This window comes from Anomalospiza imberbis, chromosome 2 (assembly GCF_031753505.1).
Source record: "Anomalospiza imberbis isolate Cuckoo-Finch-1a 21T00152 chromosome 2, ASM3175350v1, whole genome shotgun sequence".
NCBI classification, from domain to species: domain Eukaryota; kingdom Metazoa; phylum Chordata; class Aves; order Passeriformes; family Viduidae; genus Anomalospiza; species Anomalospiza imberbis.
In genome coordinates this window covers 18973386-18991629 of record NC_089682.1, presented here as the reverse complement: position 1 = coordinate 18991629, position 18244 = coordinate 18973386, and the positions used below count along the sequence as shown (strand labels likewise).

The following is an 18244-nucleotide window of genomic DNA, read 5'->3' as shown; positions in this document are numbered from 1 at the left end:
AGAATTAGCAAGTTTAGGCCCTTTTTTGAAATTTCAAGGCTTGATGTGTCATCTGTTTGAAATGTTGTGTCATCATCTCACTCTGTTCTCTAGAAAAAGGAGTCAGCCGTGATGAATTTCAAGTCAGCTGTTCCTTAACAAGTTGCTTTATGGAATGTGAGGGTATGAATGGAGATGTGGAACAGCTGTGCTCAAAACACAAGTAACTGTACTGATTGGTTCTTCAGATGTGAAACAGCAAATGTTGCTCTCATTAGCTTGTTCTGATAAGCTCATTGCTTTTCATCCAACTAAACAAAAGTGTTGGCTTGTCCAAATGGAAGATTTGCTCTAAAGCCAGATGCACTGATGTCAATGTTTCAGTGTAATTTTTTCCGTGTAAAGTCATTCAAATGAACACCCAGCTTTGAGTTTATTATGAATTAATGCTTCCATGTGATGAATTACCTTTATATTGCATGCTCTGCAATAGATGTTTATCCTTCGTTGTACTGTTTATGCAAGCCCCATGCACCAAACTATTATATCTTCTTGTAATGTAGCAGGAGGTAGCTAAAAGTCTCCCATCCTGTGTGTGGGGCAGGGAGGGTTGGAAAGTAGGTGTCAAACTACCACAAGGTTTCTCTTTTCCAGCTGCATTATATGTCTCTTTTGAAATGACATTTCCAAATCCTCAAAGACAATGTTGGGCAAGCCAGCCCTTTACATTGTGCTGTTTGTACTTGAATGTTCTGTGGATGCCTTGAAGACATTACAACAGGACAGATATACTTACACAGGTGTATTCACTATGAAATTTAATCAGCAGAAACTAGAAGTCAGGAGAAACACAAGCCAGAGACAGTTTCAGGAGCTGTTTGGGAAACACCAGACTCTGCAGAACAGTTTCTGGGACTGGGGAAGCAGTATAGGCTGACAGGAGAGGATTGTGCCATGCACCATGTGCCAGCATGGAGTGGCTGTGAAGTAGGAAGATGACACCACTGCATGCACAGAACTCACAAAGTAACTCTGTCCTTACAGAAGTGTCTGTTTGCCCTCACTGGGAATTTTACAACTCCCTTATCCTGCCAGTCAGTTGCTCACTAATTCAGCACATACACATCAGCTAATGAAGCTATTGTAATGGCAAAACATAGCCATTTCTGAGAAGACATGATGGTTGTGGGCCTGTGATGCTTTGGGAAGGCTTTCACAATGTGGCTTTTCCCACTGGTGGCATCAGCATTCCCTTTTATCCTGAGCCAGTGCTGGCTGTATGAATCACAGAAATTAACTGGTTTTCATCTGCTGCCTAAATAGCTTCAGGATGACAGAGGTGTAGTTGTTTAAAACACTGATATGTAGATTGCATTGTCAATAAAGTGGCTTGTAGTTTCTCTGAATTACACCAAAATGCTGTATTTTGATAGAAAGATGGCAAAGGTGATGTCAAGAGCTAAGAGGCAAATGTGATATTTTTTATGTTTTTTGTAAGTTGACCCTTGGAGACTTCTGTCAGCTACAGGTACATAGTATGAGGGAAAGGCATTTACATTACCTCTTCATAAGGAATGCTGTTTTGAAGGTGGCAGTTTTACATGCATCAGTGTTCATAGGAGATAAAAGGCAATTTAAACTGTTGAGAGAGAAGGGTGAAAGGACTGTGACCAATTTGCAATGTCTTGTATATTTCCACTAATTTGAAGTATCTTTAATCTTTAGTTTTCAGGCTTTTCCCCCTGTCAAGGTGGAAGCAGGATTCCCTGGGGTGGGAGGGACATAAGGAGAGTGACTGTAAATGAGTAAAACCCTACTCAGAGACAAACGTCATGGAAAGGTGTTGGTACTCCATGATCCATTGCTGTAACAGTGTAATTTTAATGAATTGTGTCATGGAAGCTGACTCAGGAGTCCCTGAAGATGACAAGATCTTTCTCTAGCTCTGTGGCATGCTGATGCTGTGTCTTCCTGATTCTCAGAGTTAGTTTTTACTTTCACAATTCTATTTATTTTCCAGATGACATTTAGTCTATAAAGCAAAATAAAATGAAGAATGGTGCTTCCTGAACCTGTGTGTGTCTGTAAGGTGGCTGTCCCTCAGAATATTAGGGTCCACTTTCAGTGGCTACCTCTACACTTCCATTTCATATTCCTTCTCTTATGGCAATGTTGCCTTTCAATCTGCCAAAAACATGTAAGGGATGTCAGTGCTTGAAACATATAACCTGTAGTTTGTCTGAAGAGTTGGAAAAGCACAAAAAATAGGAGAAATTAGAAAGTACCTAAGTGAATACTTAATAGTTAAACTAGATTGGAAGGGGCAAAGAGACAAAAATAGGCTTGACGTTGTATCAGGGGAGGTTGAGATTAAACATAAGAATAAAGTTCTTCACCCAGAGAGTGGCTGGGCACTGGAACAGGCTCCCCAGGGAAATGGCCACAGCACTGACTCTGACTGAGTTCAAGAAGTGTTTGGACAAGACTTGCAGGCACGGGATGTGACTCGTGGGGTGGTCCTGTGCACAGCCAGGAGTGGGACTTCCGTGGTCCTTGTGGATCACTTCCAACTAAGGCAATTCTATGTTTTTATGATTCTCTGAATCCTAGTCTGATAAAACTCTCTGCGACTTCTTTTTGATTGAGAGATGTCTAGATTAAATTGTTTTGTAAAATAATTGGATCTGGCTCTCAGTGCAATTGACTTTGATTTTTTTTTTCTGACTTCTTTTCTTTGTGTGTTTGCAAGGCCTGATTTTTGAGGTTTTTTGAAGCTTTTTAAAAAATCTGATCAAAAGGCTTAAGACTATCACTAGCAAGTCCTTTCTCTATCCTGTTTCCCTCCAATAAGAATAATTTTGTGATTCAAGTCTCTCTTAGTAGTTGATAGATTAATGTAGTTGGAATATAAATGTTGTGGGGACTTCTGTGTTGGTTGATGGAGTAGAAAAGTTTGAATGCAGAATTAGATCATATAATTTGGCAGTAGTGCAGCCAACAAGGACTTCCAAAATTGCCAAGAGATTGAGTACCTACTTCTAACTCTACCTGATATGCCCAATCAGGAGGTTAGTTAAAAGGGGAAGAGAACAGTTTTACATATTCTGACTCATTAGTCCCCAAAGTGAGATTCTTCAGTTAAATATTACCACTGATTGGGATGACTGGGTCACAGTGGAACATCAAAGGAAAAAAACAGTTTCTCATTAATCTGAGACAAAAAGTAGTAGAAGCTAGTAGAAAATAAATACAGCTAATAAGAAATTAATTTTAAAAATATGGAATGCTTCAAAAGGCAGCTTAATGTGATAGATTTCTCTGGGATTTATTAGTCAGCTTTCCTTGATTTCTGATGTGACAGTTGATCATCTGTAATTTGTTACAGGCAACACATGACAAGCAGTGTAAGAAAAGTATTTTAGCTACTACTTTAGCTTTTTTAGGCTTTTTTCCCCATAGACATAATTTTCTCTTTGACTTTTTGCTTGACTTTCAACAACTAAGTCTTCACAAACTTCCTGAAAGCAGCAACAGGAAGAGGAGAAAGACAAATGATGTATTTCAAAGCAGGTGACTTCCAAATGATGTTGGTATTAGTCTTGCTTTGGCTTTGTTTGAGAAATAAAGGAGCTGGTTCTGAGAAACCAAGAAGTTAGAATATCGAACTAGAGACTGCAAATACCAAAGGAGAGACTGCAGAGATAAAACCCAATTGCCATCAGCCTACATTTCCCCAAAGGCATATTTCTTACATATTATGTGCTGAAATGTTAATTGTTTTTAGCTCCTATTCCTCTTCATGCAGACTAAAGCTTCATATATTTTACTTACTGCACAAGGGAAAATCCCTGCAGTCCACTGTCTATATTGTTAAATAAAGTAATTCAGTTTGATTGGAGGTTCAGTTAAAACCACATTTGTTCAGCTTATGAATCAAACAAGACTCCAGGAGAGGCAAAGGTCTTGTCATCTTGTATCATGGAACTTACTCATTTTATGATCACTTCAGCTTTTCAGCAGGACTGTTACTCAGAAAGCACTGTGCGAAAAAAGCAGTTCTTTTGTAGAAGAAATTGGTTGCTACAGCAGTTGAAAATCCTTTAGGTCATCTGCATTTCATAAAACCATAGGAATCATGAGGTTTAGTCATTACACTGAAATCTTCATTCCATACTTAATCTTTTCTGCTCAATATTATTTTCTCTGTGTCATTAGAGTGTGCCAGAGTCTTAAAAGGAAAATATCATCTGCCTGAGTTTATCAAGAGAAATAGCAAAAAACTCTCCATGTTGGAAGAAAGCAAAAAATTAAAACAATTAATTGTGTTTGTAATCCATATTCTTTTTAATTTTTATCTTGTGTCATTCTCCTTACTGCTCAATTTTACATGGAAATTGCACTTTTGTGACCAGAAATACCCTTTTGTTCTGCATTTCATCTGACATTCTATTTGTGTTCAAAGTCTTTAATTAAATATTAGGACAACTGCGTTAGTAAAGATACTGCTTCCTTTTCCCCTTAAAAAGTATTGAATCAATTTCTTAGTGTTCTACACCATTTACAGTCATGTTGCAGTGTCCAGCAGATGGCTTGAGTTCATCAATAATTCATTGAAACTGCCACGGGTTTAAGGAAGGAGCTGTACCACACTGACATATGAAAGAGGAAGAAAATTCAGCACATACTTTAGCAACAATGTTTTTTTGGAGAAAGAGGAAATTGCATAATTTATGCTCCCATATATATAGACTGAGGATACAGTTTGCTAATGTAAGACTTTAGTTTTGTTTATTGGACAAATAACAAATAAGACTTGTTTATTGGACAAATAACAAATAAGACTTCTTTTTATTGGACAAATAACATGCCATAAGTATGCAGTATATATTCGACATTTGTATGCAGGCATTTGCACATGTTTGTATGTATGTGTGTAGAGAGAGGAATATGATTCATAAAGCTCTATTATAATGGATTTGGGATTTATGCGTTACTTAGAAACAAGATCCTGAGGTTCTGCAGCTCATGTTACCCAAAATCTTGTCTTGACATTTTACATGGTTTGTCATGACCATTTTACATGGTTTCTACAGCCAAGCTGTATAAGGTGAGTTGCTTAGACAGTTTTAAAATATTTCTTTGAAACATTTCCTTTATCTCTACCTAAAAGTGATAGATAAAAGGTGCAAATTCTACCATGCCATTGTGATTCTCTCTAGTAGAAAAAAAAAACACATGTTTCATTTCTTTTTTACAAGAAAAATACACGTTAAAATGGGGAAAGATGTAGAGGGGATTTTTATAACACCTATCATTTTATGAGTATTACTAGTTTTATGGGGTTCATAGGATATACAGGTTACTTATGGGGAGAGAGAGAGAGAGAGATACTGCATACATTTTGCCAAAGATACACAGTCCACTTAAATTGATCCCTCTGGAGATTGTCTCACCTACAGAAGAAGCCGTTATCATGAGAATTTCGTAAGTAAGGCAGCAACAGCTGGAACTCCATTTCCTATGAGATGCTGAGGAGTTCAGGAGGGCAGAGCTGGAGGTCATGGCAAAGCTGGTACTTAAGGATGATAAAATAAGCACGTCATGGAGCAGTTTGTATTGGAAGGGACCTTAAAGATCATCTACTTCCAACCTCCCTGCAATGGGCAGGGATATATTCCACTAGAGCAGGTTTCTCAGAGCCCCTTCCAATCTAAACTTGAGCACTGCCAGGGATGGGGCATCCACAGCTTCTCTGGGTAACATGTTCTAGTGCCTTACCACCCTGACAGTAAAGAATTTCTTCCTTGTATTCTAAACATATCTTGTCTTAGTTTAAAAACTCTTATCCTCTTGCAGCATTGGCCAAGCTAAATAGCTGGTCCCCATCTTTCTTAGAGGCCTTCTTTAATTTACTGGAAGGTGATATAGGGTCTTCCCGGAGCCTTCGCTTTTCCAGGCTGAAGAATCGCAATTCTCTCATTCTGTCTTAATAGCAGAGGTGCTCCAACACTCTGATCATTTCTGTGACTATCTCTGAACCTGGGTCTTCACACATCTAGCTGATGGAACCACTGTTGTGGCAATAGCTGGTGAAATTCCAGAAGTTCAGAAATTTAGGGAAAGGAGCTTTGAAAGTTGTGTGCTGGCATTACAAGGGAGGTGCTCTTTCCCATTGTGGTGTGTTGAATATGGCCTCTGCTAGTAAAAACTTTGTTTCAGAAGAAGGCTGGCCAAGGTGAAGTGCAAGAGTGACTGTGTCTGTTGCTCAGAGCAAGTAGATTAAAGCTGGTATCGAGACCATTCCTCTCTAGATCCCTTTGGCTAACATAACGAAGCTCAGCCTAGGGTGAAACTACCAGAGACTGTTAAGATACAGCAGTTCATGCCTCAGCTTGCCGTGGCATTAAATAATTCATTGAATCTGACCTTTCAGAGCAGTACATTGTAGCTAATAGAATGAATATAAAATGGATATAAAAAGAATAAGAATATCAAGTGGGAGTAGGGAGGCAATATAAATTTTATATATAACCATAGAAGGTCTGCAGTGCTGTCCGTTCCTGAAAGTGTGCTGGTAATTGGATGTAGTTTGGGAAGAGCAGCAAAAATTAACCACAAGTTTCCCCTTTTATGAGATTCATAAGAAACTCAGCCTAGTTAGCTTGCTGCAGGACAGATCAAGACAGGTTTACTTGACCAAGGACAAACTGGGATAGCAGGTACCTTTTCAGCTTGATAAAACAAGTCCAGTCTAGTCCTAAGAAATCACAGCTAATAACATTGTGAGAGATAAGAGATAGAGAGAACTGTGGTCATTCCTCATCATTTCAAGTCTTTAAATTATAAACTTTTATCTGTTTGGAAAGATGTGCTATAGCTCTAGCATAACATAAGGCCTTTACAAAACATCTACCAGCAACGCTTAGCCGGGAAGTTTGTGCTTGGACCAAGACAGATATAAGTTGTGTGTTGGTCCTGGATCTCTGAGTGCATCAGAATAGTAAGACTGCTCTGTCTCATCCCTGAATCTGGACTTTGAGGAGTTGAGTAAGCTGTACTTACTCCTTTGGGACTATCAGTCCTTTTGGGGAAGATGTGAGTTTTCCAGGAAGGAGGAAAAATGAGTAGCTCTCTCTTACAGCAGTAAATTTCTGCTCTTGGGCTCTTGTTCGCTGTAACCCATGCCTGTATTCTGTCTATCTGCGCTTAGTGCTGCCCAGAGCCTTTCAAAGGCTTGCCCACAGCTGGATGTCTTCTGACTTGCAGCCTCAACAGATACTGATGCTACGCAGGACATTACTTTTTTTAAAATTATTTTTCAGGTTCTTTCTTTTATTTGATTGGTGTTTTGTTTGTTTTTTCGTTTTTTGAGGTGTGTATTTTTTCGCTGGGGCTCATGACCTGGTTTTTCAGTGGAAGTCAAATACAGGATGACACGGAGTTACTTTTCTGGTACACAATGCTGAACATAGACAGTTTACAGTGTATTTCAGTACTATTTCTTTTTTTCTGCCCTGAAATTCTGTTTTGAGAAGTATAGCTCTGAATGTCAGAAACAGTAGGAAGAAGTAATAATTTAGTTTGGTTGTACTGTGGTCAAGAATATGGCATGATTGCCTTAATCTGATAGGATTTATTGATCTAAAACTTATTTTTTATTTAAGCAACAGTTTTTTTTACTAATCCCTTGATTAGAAAGATTATGTTTTATCAAAGGGCAGTGTGCAGTAACTTCTTTGAATAGCTGCTGTACTGTATATTTTTTAAATATTTTCATATTCTACTCTTCAAAATATTCCATAGAAATTATAGTCTATTGACTAAATACTAAATTTGAGGAAAATATTCTAATATTTGCTTGTGTAAGTATTTGATAGATGCTTTTGAACAATTAAATTGTTTCAAGAAAAGAATATTTGGATTTTTAGTTGTCTGCTCTCTTCACTGTACTCTCTTCCTGACAGATTACCAATATCTCCATGAGAGTTTTTTTTTTTCCAGCTGCTGCTTTAGGATAATTATAGTACTTTTGTATATATGTTATTAACAATGAGGAGAAAAAAAATGCTTTTATCAAGGCTGTTCATTTAGATATCTAATATATGAGGCAGGTTCCATGAATTTCCCAGTAGGTGCTCATAGTGCACCACCAATGGACTATTTTGTTATTTCAAATAAGGTAATACTATTATAAATATGGACTTTTATGACTAGCTTAATTTATAAAGACAAACATCAGTGGCTCTTCCATCAAAAGTACATTTGTTAAGATAATTGTTTAGCAATATTCTTATTGCAAATGGAGCAATAAAACACAGCATTTTATAATTATTAAGCATAATACAGAGAAAGTAATAGTGTTGTTTCACCCTCTCCTGCCAGTGCCAGATCTATTGAAACTCTTGGGTGTTAAACAGTCAAGTGCAAATAAAGCAATTCTACAGCTTTTTAAATGAACTAATTTTTGTTTACCGAAGATACGTGGTGGATTTGTTTTTGCAGGCACAGAGAGTAATGCCTGGTCTTTTTGTTTAAGGACAGCTCTAAACATCATGAATATTTTATATGTTGATATGTCCATAAATATACATGCTAAAATGATGTGTCCATAATACACATGCTAAAATACATACTGCCTACTTCTAGAAATGTTTATATCTTGCTTTCTGACAAGAAGTCCCTACTTGCTTAAGGCTTTGTTAAGGGAAAATTTGACAAAGGTGTTTTAAAAGTGGCAGGAAAGGTGTTGCTTTGCTGCCTGTTGTGCTTTTTTGTGTAATTTTCCTGGGATGGAACAATGGAGCAATGTTCATCCTCCAACAACATGACTGATCCAAAGCCTTCTGAAGATGATGGAAGTCTTTTGGTGGATTTCAGTGGGGTTTGAATCAGACTGTTTAATGATTATCCCATGGATTACTTGTAGTGGTTCTACTTGTAGCCTCCTAATTTTACAATACAGCTGACAAATGGTGGAATAACAGGCTTTAATAAAATGTTTTCCTATTTGATCTAGGGTAGTTCAGGGGATATGCCATTCCCAGTGATAACCCATGCCAGCCTCTTCAGGTCCCTTTCCCATCACCCTCCCTTCTCTGAAACTCAGTAAGGCACCATTCGTTTTTTTTTTTCAGAAAACACAACATAAAAATCAGATATTTCAAGTAGACCAGACCCATTCTTAAGGTAATGCTATATGTTGCAAAACAAAAGGAGGAGAGGAGAGGAGAGGAGAGGAGAGGAGAGGAGAGGAGAGGAGAGGAGAGGAGAGGAGAGGAGAGGAGAGGAGAGGAGAGGAGAGGAGAGGAGAGGAGAGGAGAGGAGAGGAGAGGAGAGGAGAGGAGAGGAGAGGAGAGGAGAGGAGAGGAGAGGAGAGGAGAGGAGAGGAGAGGAGAGGAGAGGAGAGGAGAGGAGAGGAGAGGAGAGGAGAGGAGAGGGACACTGGAAGAGTTTTTCCAGCATGAGGTTTTATGACAGTAGAAATTACAACAAATGACAATTGTAAATAAATCATAGAATTGTAGAATGGCCTGGGTTGGAAAGCACCTCAAATATCATCCAGTTCCAACCCCCTGCCATGGACAGGCACATCTTTCCACTAGACAGAGGTTGCTCAGAGCTCCATCCAACCTGGCCTTGAACACTTCCAGGGATGGGATATCTACAGCTTTCCTGCACAACTTATTCCAGTGCCTCAGCACCCTCAGGGTAAAGAATTTCTTCCTAATATCTAGTCTAAACCTACTCTCTTTCAGCCACTGCCCCTTGTCCTGTCACTACATGCCTCTCTCCATCTTTCTTGTAGGCTCCCTTCAGGTCTTGGAAGGCCACAATCAGGTCACCCCAAAGCCTTCTCTTCTAGAGGCTGAACAATCCCAATTCTCTCAGCCTTTCCCCACAGGAGAGGTCCTCCGTCCCTCTGATCATCTTGGTGGCCTCCTCTGGACTTGCTCTAACAGGTCCCTGTCCTTTCAGTGCTTGGGATCTCAGAGCTGGATGCAGCTGTTCATGAGAACAGAGGGGCAGAATCTCCTCCCTCACTCTGCTGGCCACACTGCTTTTGATGCAGCCCAGGCCATGTTTGATTTTCTGGGCTACAAGTCCATTTTACCAGGTCAAATCCAGCCTCTCATCTACAGCCCCCCAAGTCCTCCTCAACAGGGCTGCCCTTGATCTGTTCATTCCCCAACCTGTAAATGAAAACATATAGAGGTTTAAAATGTTTGTGTTCATTCTGTCCATCAGTACAATGGTCTGTGTACTGACTTTCCTACCATTTTTTCACTGCATCACTTTATGTTTGAAGTGATTTCACATCAGCATCTCTGGGGTAGGGTGCAGGCGCTCATGGGCTGCACCTGAGAGCTATCATAGTTTGCAATATCACCCTTCAACATCACTTGCTAGCTAGAACAGAAAAAAACTAGAGGATTTTTTTATGTAGGAGCTGGAAAAAAAGCGGGCATTTGGAAGCAGGCACTTTCTCTGTTTCTTTCATGAGTCCAAATTAAACTGTTAGGTACTTCATTATGAGTTATGGTATTCAGGTGAATGGACAAAAGTCCCAGTGTTGTTTCAGTGGAAGAGCATGGTCTTCTTGACTGCAGAAAGCATAAAATCATGAGCTCAGAAAGACCTAGAATGCAAGAACAAAAGATAGAAGTTTATCATAGCTGGCATCATGGCTTTGAAGTCATGGTAGGCTTTGATACACCATTATTTAATGCATGAGTTTGACAGCACTGAGATAAAGTTTCTGATATAAATCAGTGCATCTTCTTTTCCCTGAGGCTGTTTTACTATGAAAAGAGGTTAGAGGAGGAGAAAAGGGTGATTGTGCCTTTGCCACATCCCTCCTAATTTTGTCTTCATCCTCTTCCTCACAAGTGTTATGTGCAGTTTGACCATTTATCTGATGGATTGTAATAATTACCTTTATCTGCATTATTACTACCATCTTCTCTGTAATAACGGAAAGTTTTTGAAATCAAATTTCATTGCTTTTCATGTTTCTGCTTTCACTTTCCTTAAGTTAGCTGGTTTAATTTTCCAGGTATCAATACAGTGCTAGAGATGAAAACACAAAGCAGGCTGAATCAGCAATGCCTCAGTTTCAAATTCTGACCTATTAAATTAAAACTTCAATAAGTAAAACAAAATATGTTGTTAATTGATAACACCCATCTTTATAGCACATATTGTCACATGGTTTGCAGTGAACTCATTTTCTTTCCTGAACTAAGCATTTTGTGCAGAGAAGGTTCATTCTATTTAGAACTTACATTCCATATAACAAATACATTGGTGGTGATTGCTGAAGATCAGGAGAACTTTGATGAGTAGTAAATGCAACAAAAAATGTCAATACAGTCTGTACTGGGTAACCCCTGAATGTGAGCATTATCACAAGCTTTATGATAAAGTTAATCACTTGGAAGAGGAAAACAGCCATTTAGGAATCACCAAGCCCAAATAGATCTGAGATCCTTTATTGCTACATGTTGTATTTGATAGACCTGGCTCCAGTTGTTTCAGAGAAAGGTCAGAGAGAGCACGCAATGACTTGTGTACAGAATATTCTTTCTTGGGGAAGAATCTGTTTCTACAACCCTTTTAATTAGAAAAAGCATGAGCACTTTTTTTCTTCCCTTGATTTTTACTGCACTTTCCGCAACAGTCCTGAATTTCCTTTAAAAAGCAGCACAACAAGAACCTAGAGGTTCTGTAGGTTCTTCCCTTCAGTCATCATTGGCTGCACACATAATCAAAGACCTCCTTAATGAATATATAAAATATGACTTTTTTCAAGTGAAAACTATAGAGTGATCATCATCTTTCCATTTCCCTTGGATTGGGAATGACTCTGTGTGGATCTGACACTTACTCTGCAAAGGGAAGGGACTCTTACATTTCCAGAGTAGTATAATTTTCAAAATTACTTCTTAATAATGGGTAGATGGACAGCCACTAAATGGCATCTGAAGCAGCCTAGGACACAGGAAGAAAAGATTTCAGCTTGGAGAAGAGTCATCCCTTCTTCCTGTGCTCCCCATAGCGAGCTCAAGGGAGGCAGCTCAGGGAGGGTGACTTTGCTTTCACTGCCTCCAAGAGCCAGCCCTCTGCTAGCGAGATAAAAAGGAGTGGAAGGTCTAAGGTCATGTCACCCAGCTGTAGGGATCCATAAGCATCTCCAGTGGCTGGCTTTGAGTAACCAATGACTTTGTTGTGCAGGCTGTTGCAATACACAGAGCCTTTGGGACACCTGGAATTCTTTGCCCATGCACAGAACAGAAAGAGGTCTTTAGGCCTCTGCTCATGGAAAGCACTGCTTTGATGTACAAGGTGGCAGCAGCAGCACTGTGAGGGAAGTACAAAGTCACCACCCCATGTTCCAGATTGCTGAAGTGTGTCAGGCTCACTGAATAGGTTAATCATACTGGCAGCAGCAGCATGCAGAACAGCAAAGCAAAAGTTGAATATTTGGTCTCAATGAATGGATGAATCAAAGAACTAGGAGAGTGGATTGTGGGTTGTTTATAATTGCCTTTAAAGATGTGAATAGTATGTCCTTCAAATGGTGAATTTACAGATTTTGAAGAGCAAAGATTCCCTTCACAGGTGACCTTCCTGAAACTTTCCTTCTGGAGTTCAGATCTTTAGAAGACCCATGGGGAAGGTATGACCTTTGAATGACTCTTTGGAAGCTGCAGCTGGGGAGAGGGTAGAGGGAGGAAAATAAACAAAATAAACCCTCTCAAACCTCTCTGATCTCCTCCTCCACTTTTTGTTTTAATGATTAGCTTTGAGAGTGTGATTCTATAAATATGCTTCTCTCCCCTGCCTCTTTTCCTTATATGCTTTTGTGGATGTTGCTCCTTTAGATAAAGAGCTTTTGCCGAGAGATTATCTTTTAGTTAGGATAGGACAGAATTAGGGAATGAAAAGTATATTGAAAATAAAAAAAAGACAAAGAAAAAATTTTTAAAAGGATTTGCAAGGTTTAAAAGATTTCTAGTAGTTGGATTATTTTTTGTAGAATAACAGATTAGTAAATTTGAACTATTTTTCATTATTATTATTCTTCTCTTGCCATGTGTGACATAAGGAAGTAGTGACATGCATATGGGCAGTTTGGTGTCTAGTTAGGGCTGCAGGTGATAAAAATGCATCATCAGTGTCCTGTGACCTCTCTGTTTAGATCTTGCTCTTGCTTTCATCTTCTTTTTGCTGACTTAAAGGCCAAAATTATACCTGAGGATGGACTCATAACTGTTCTCCTTGCTTACATGTATGCAAAAGACTACTGACTTGTAGATGTAAAGAATCTGCCAGCCAATACTCATAATTTGGCACTCTAGCATTAGCAGTAAATGTAATTTTGAAATAGTGATTCAATTTTCTTCTTAAAAATCATATTTGCAGTCTAATTAAACTCAAAAAATTACTTTTTGACTACATAATGAAGAATATTATATCCATTGGAACATAGAGATACAGTGATTTCTGTCAGACTCAATTTTGACAAGTCTATTTTTAATCTTGAGGCTTGACCTGTTGCCCTTAAAGAACATATATCCTTCCATGCTAAATCCACTCCTATGTCCCCTTTGAGAACTGAATTTTAATGCATGTCCTTGGAACAAGGAATTTATTCCTGCACAGATAGATTGTTGTCAGTGTGTACAAGTCAAGCAGGTTTTTGAAGCGCTTTTTTTTTATGCTTATCTCATGGTTGCAGCTGAAGTTAGGGATATTTGTGATGCCTAAAGTTCATGAGGTAGCTTTAAATGAAAGTCCTCAACATACTATTGATGAAACAGAAGTACAAGCTGTTAAAGAGGAAAATGGGATGTTCATCCAAGAGAAGAAATCTGCAGACCCCAAGGCTGTTTTTTATAGGAGTTATTCTGTAGGAAGGGCACCTTCATGCACCTTCTCAAACTTGGTGAAGTTGTTTACATGGCTAATACAGGATACATTTTTATGCAGCATAGCATGAGTTGGCTCAGAATACAAGAGCAAGCCCTGCAGTATCCAAAGGCCAGGTAGCTGACTCTAGATGCCTAAAAGCCTGTGTGCAGCCCACAGAGCCTGTTGCTCTGTTTGTGTGTTTGACAGGCCAGGGTAATTTCTGAACAACAAAACTTCTCTCACACCTGATTGAAAATCCATCTTTATGATCTCCAAGTCTTTAAAACCAGGCCTTTAGCCCAAACTAGCTGCCTATAACCTTGCTGAGGATGCTGGTGATGGGAGAAGCTATTTGCAGCTGTCCCTCTGATTTCAGAAAGCATCTAGAGAAGTGCTTTGAGCTGTGGTCCCTCATGCTCTGAGACAGCTTGAGGTGAATCTTCTGTTTGGATGGGTGCGCGGCGTGGCTGGTCGTGCTGGCTGGACCAGCAGAGCCCCTGGGTTGCCATCGCTCCCTTCGGCTCATTTGCAGCTCACAGTGAGTGCCTGCGTGCTCCACCCCAGAGAGCTGCCGGCAGCGAGCGCCGCCCGCGCTGCCAGCGCCGCCCGGCGCCCAGGGCGATGGGCTCGGACGGGCTGGTTCAGAGCGCCGGCCACAGGAGAGGCGGCAGCGGCGATGGGCCCTCGCCCCTTCGCTGCCATGGCTTCTGCTTAGAGACGGCTTGCGTAAGACGACTCGCCTCACTGTTTTGTGCCAAGCAATCGCTTGGTTGGGCAGAGGAGCCGTGCCGGGAGCAGGGGCTGTGCCAGGACAGGCTCTGTCCCCGGCGCCGCCGCTCTGAGCCCCCAGTGCAGGGCGGCGGCTCGGGCACTCCTGCGGGCTGCAGCAGCAGCGCCCTGTCAGCCGTACGGCGAGCAAGTACAAGTACACCAAGTATATGGTGTGCGAAATACAGCTGACAAGTACACCAAATATATGGTGTGCGAAATACCTATGAAATCAGTTTAGCAAGTCACATCGAGTCAGTCCCCTCTTCTTTATCCCCTACACCAGTACGCATCTTCCCTCCTACCACCTTCTGGCTGCAGCTAAGTGGTGAGCTGTGTGATTCACCTCCCCCGTGAACAGCTTCCCTCCCCCTTACTGTTTTCCTGAAGAGCAGAGTTGTTTTACTGTCCTTTCCTTCGGCCCTGACTGTTACCCGCAGCTCCTAAGGAGCGGGAGAGGACAGGGATAAATTGGTTCATTTTCAGCTTTTTTTTTTTGTTTTTTTTTCCCCTATCCTGCGGCGCAGAGCGTGGCGACGCTGCGAAGGCGGCGGGCTGGGGCGGGCCGGGGCACGGCCCCTGTGTGAATCGTGTCCCCAAGCGAACTTGAATCTGCCGGGTGCGGGCACCAAAACATCGGCTTGGCTCGGCAAGCGGGGGCGGTTTTAGAACCGATACTGAAGAGACTCGCATCGTATTTTTACTGCTGGTGTTACCCATCTAGACTAGAGCTCACATCTCTGTGTCCGACTGCACTGCAATTATGTCTTCATTTTCTGTGTGGATAGAAGAATGCAACCATTCAGCATTTTATGCTTGGTTTGAGTCTGCAGAGCAATTTTCTTTTCCCCTTTTCAAACATTCGTTCCCCCTCTCTAATTTACAATATATTTGCATTTATCAGGGAAGAATTTCTGCTTAAGTATAATTAAGTTTTGTCTTAATGACCATGTTTATGAGCAGCATACATTTGCTTTGAAAGTTTTCAGAGAAACTCATACTAGTGATTTTTTGTCCCAAGAAAAATGGAAAAAAAAATATGTATTGTTCTAGTGATACATAAAAAGGGAAGTACATAAAAGGTATAGCAGCATAAATGGATTTTTAGGTTAACCAGCATAAATAATAAGATTTATTAAATTACAATTAATAATATGATTTTGAAAGATTGGACAAAGCTTTAAAGAGAATAGATTTTTTAAGTTATATCTAATTGATTTTAGCGCAGTAAATACATTTTTCCTTTAAATAATTTTTTTAAAAAGGACATGAACCTTTGAATTTGAAACATTCCAGATACATGGTATATATTCATGGCAGGACTTTTTAATAACTAATGCAATTTAACAGGAACAGGTGGTTAATTGTCTGGCAGAAGTTCTGTCTCAATTTCTTCTCCTGTCAGTCTACTTCTTAAATAAATTAAATAATGTTGAGGATATAAATATAACCAAAGAGTTTGCACTTTGGGACTGCTGTCTGAATTAGTGTGCTGTGTGAAGGTAGCCCCTTTGGCTGCTCCTTCAAATCATTATGAAGTCACGTTTGCCATCGCTTATACTGTTCCAGTGGCACATGGATATGTCTTTGGCATCTGACCAATCAATTTTCTATTCCAGATGCAGTAAGCAAAAATCATTCTGCATTAGTCTCTGCAGCTCAGTATCCATCAATTGTCTAACCTTGCAGACATAATGATAATTACAGTAATACTAATAATAAAACCCATAATGCTCAAGACACTGCTGAAACTTTTCTTAATGAGGAATTGAATGAATCTTGTTTTGTTCAAACATTTACTTCTTAAAACCATTTCCAGCAACCTGTAATTATTTAAGACATTATTCTAGCATTGTGTTCCATAACAAAGGATTGAGATGCTCTTAGATTGGCTCAGATAGTTTGGTCCCAAAAAAGCAGATAAGACTGAAAAGCAAAAGTAATAATGTTCAGACATCTGAAAGAAAAATACCATCACTCTTTGAATGAATGTGGGTTTTTTTTAAGAAACAATGATAAAGCCAATAGTATTGAACTGAGAACAGTATATAATATAGTGCTTAAAATACAGCATTCTTCAGAATTCAAGAGCTTTGTCTCATTTCCGATTGCATCTTCCTCTTCTAATTTCTTTTTCTTTATTGGCTGAATTACTTTGAGCTAAGATAATGCTGTGAAGGACTTCCAACACAAAATAACCTTAAGTGAATGTTATGCATTATTAATAAAAACTCAGATAACTCTCTAAAACAAGATGATCCTAAAGCATTTAACATTTAATCAGCAAAATTTATCTCATGTTCTGCTATTTGAAAAGCATTCAAGGAAAGAAAAAATTTAATAGCTTCAGGAATGAAGGATGTGTGTGAATGCCTGACCTTTCATTACTACATACACAATGCCCAAATGTGAAAATGAAAATGCCAGTGCTGTAGAGATTATGAATAGCAGCTGTAATGGTTTCTAATTCTTCAGTACAAATGAAAGTGAAGCTCTGATCATAAAAGATTATGGTTAATTTGTCACATAGTAAAAATATCTGTAAGGTTTTCTCATCTTTAGTGATCTTTCGTCCTCTTCAACATGCAACTCCCATAAATCGCTTTTGCAATTATACAGATACTGGCATTGCTCCTCTATAGTTTCTGACATCTGCAGCTATCTTTTCTTTTAGTTTCGTATTTCCAATTTGAAGTATAATTCTAGAGTATGTGATTTCCTTGTTTCTCAGCAAGGAACAAGTCATGCTAGTGTTTATTTTAATTCATTGATATAATTATTTATACAAGGTGTTTGGCATTAGATAATGCATTTTATTAAACAGTTGTTTTTATTGATATCCAAAAATTGTTTTTGTTAACTGCCATAGTATCTAGAATATACTGTACAAAACTATACAATATAGTGCATCAGCATGTATGGTAGATCTTCTCTGTCCAAAGTATGTCCATCTATGTCAAAAATCAGAGTAGAGGAGAAACTGTTGGGAGAATATAAGTGCTAATGAAGTAAAATTTGCATTATATTAGTATCAGTATATCAATTGCCTAAGTTTTGTGAAGGCCAGGCAGGCAAACAAGAGCTCTGCTAGAGGCAGTGTTCATTGTGGAAGACAGCAATATTGCTTTTCCTGCTCCAGAAAATGCTGTAGCCATCCCAGCAAGGAGGCTTTCCTTCAAATCCATAGGCAGTCACTCTCCAGTCCAGCTTTGGATTAATGGTTTGTGACAGCAGAGCTGCACCTTGCTTGTTTGATCATCAGTGTAGTTTTAACCTGGGCACAGACTTACATTTCTGCAAAAATAGCCATTAGCTGTGCCATGAAGTTTTTGTTGACTTCTAGGCTGAGTTTATGTGGTATTCACATATCCTTTGAATAGAGACACAGACTTTCCCAGGAAAATCCTGGGGAAGGCTGTGAGAAAGCTCAGAGAAAGAAGAAAAACAATTCTTATCTTCATTTGCTACATCTGTTGTTTGGCACATGTGGAATGTGTTATGGAGATTGTTTGCCAAAGAGGGATTTCTTAATTGGACTCTGGCGATGGTGTTTTGATTTCATTTGACCAATTGGAGTCACACTGTA

General features: G+C 39.4%; 1 protein-coding gene and 1 long non-coding RNA gene across 9 annotated transcripts in view; one reads left to right on the top strand and one right to left on the bottom strand.

Annotated features, from left to right (window-relative positions):
• The window catches only part of FRMPD4 (FERM and PDZ domain containing 4), a 297516-nt gene that overhangs the window by 240374 nt on the left and 38898 nt on the right, over window positions 1–18244 (top strand). The window lies entirely within an intron of this gene.
• On the bottom strand, window positions 950–5759 carry LOC137468381 (uncharacterized). 2 transcript variants are annotated; one of them, XR_010995903.1, is made up of 3 exons: window positions 5433–5759; window positions 3969–4088; window positions 950–2207 (listed from the first exon to the last, which is right to left on the bottom strand). It is a non-coding gene; the product is annotated as an uncharacterized lncRNA (long non-coding RNA). The 2 variants fall into 2 exon arrangements; XR_010995904.1 differs by having other exon boundaries at window positions 950–2011.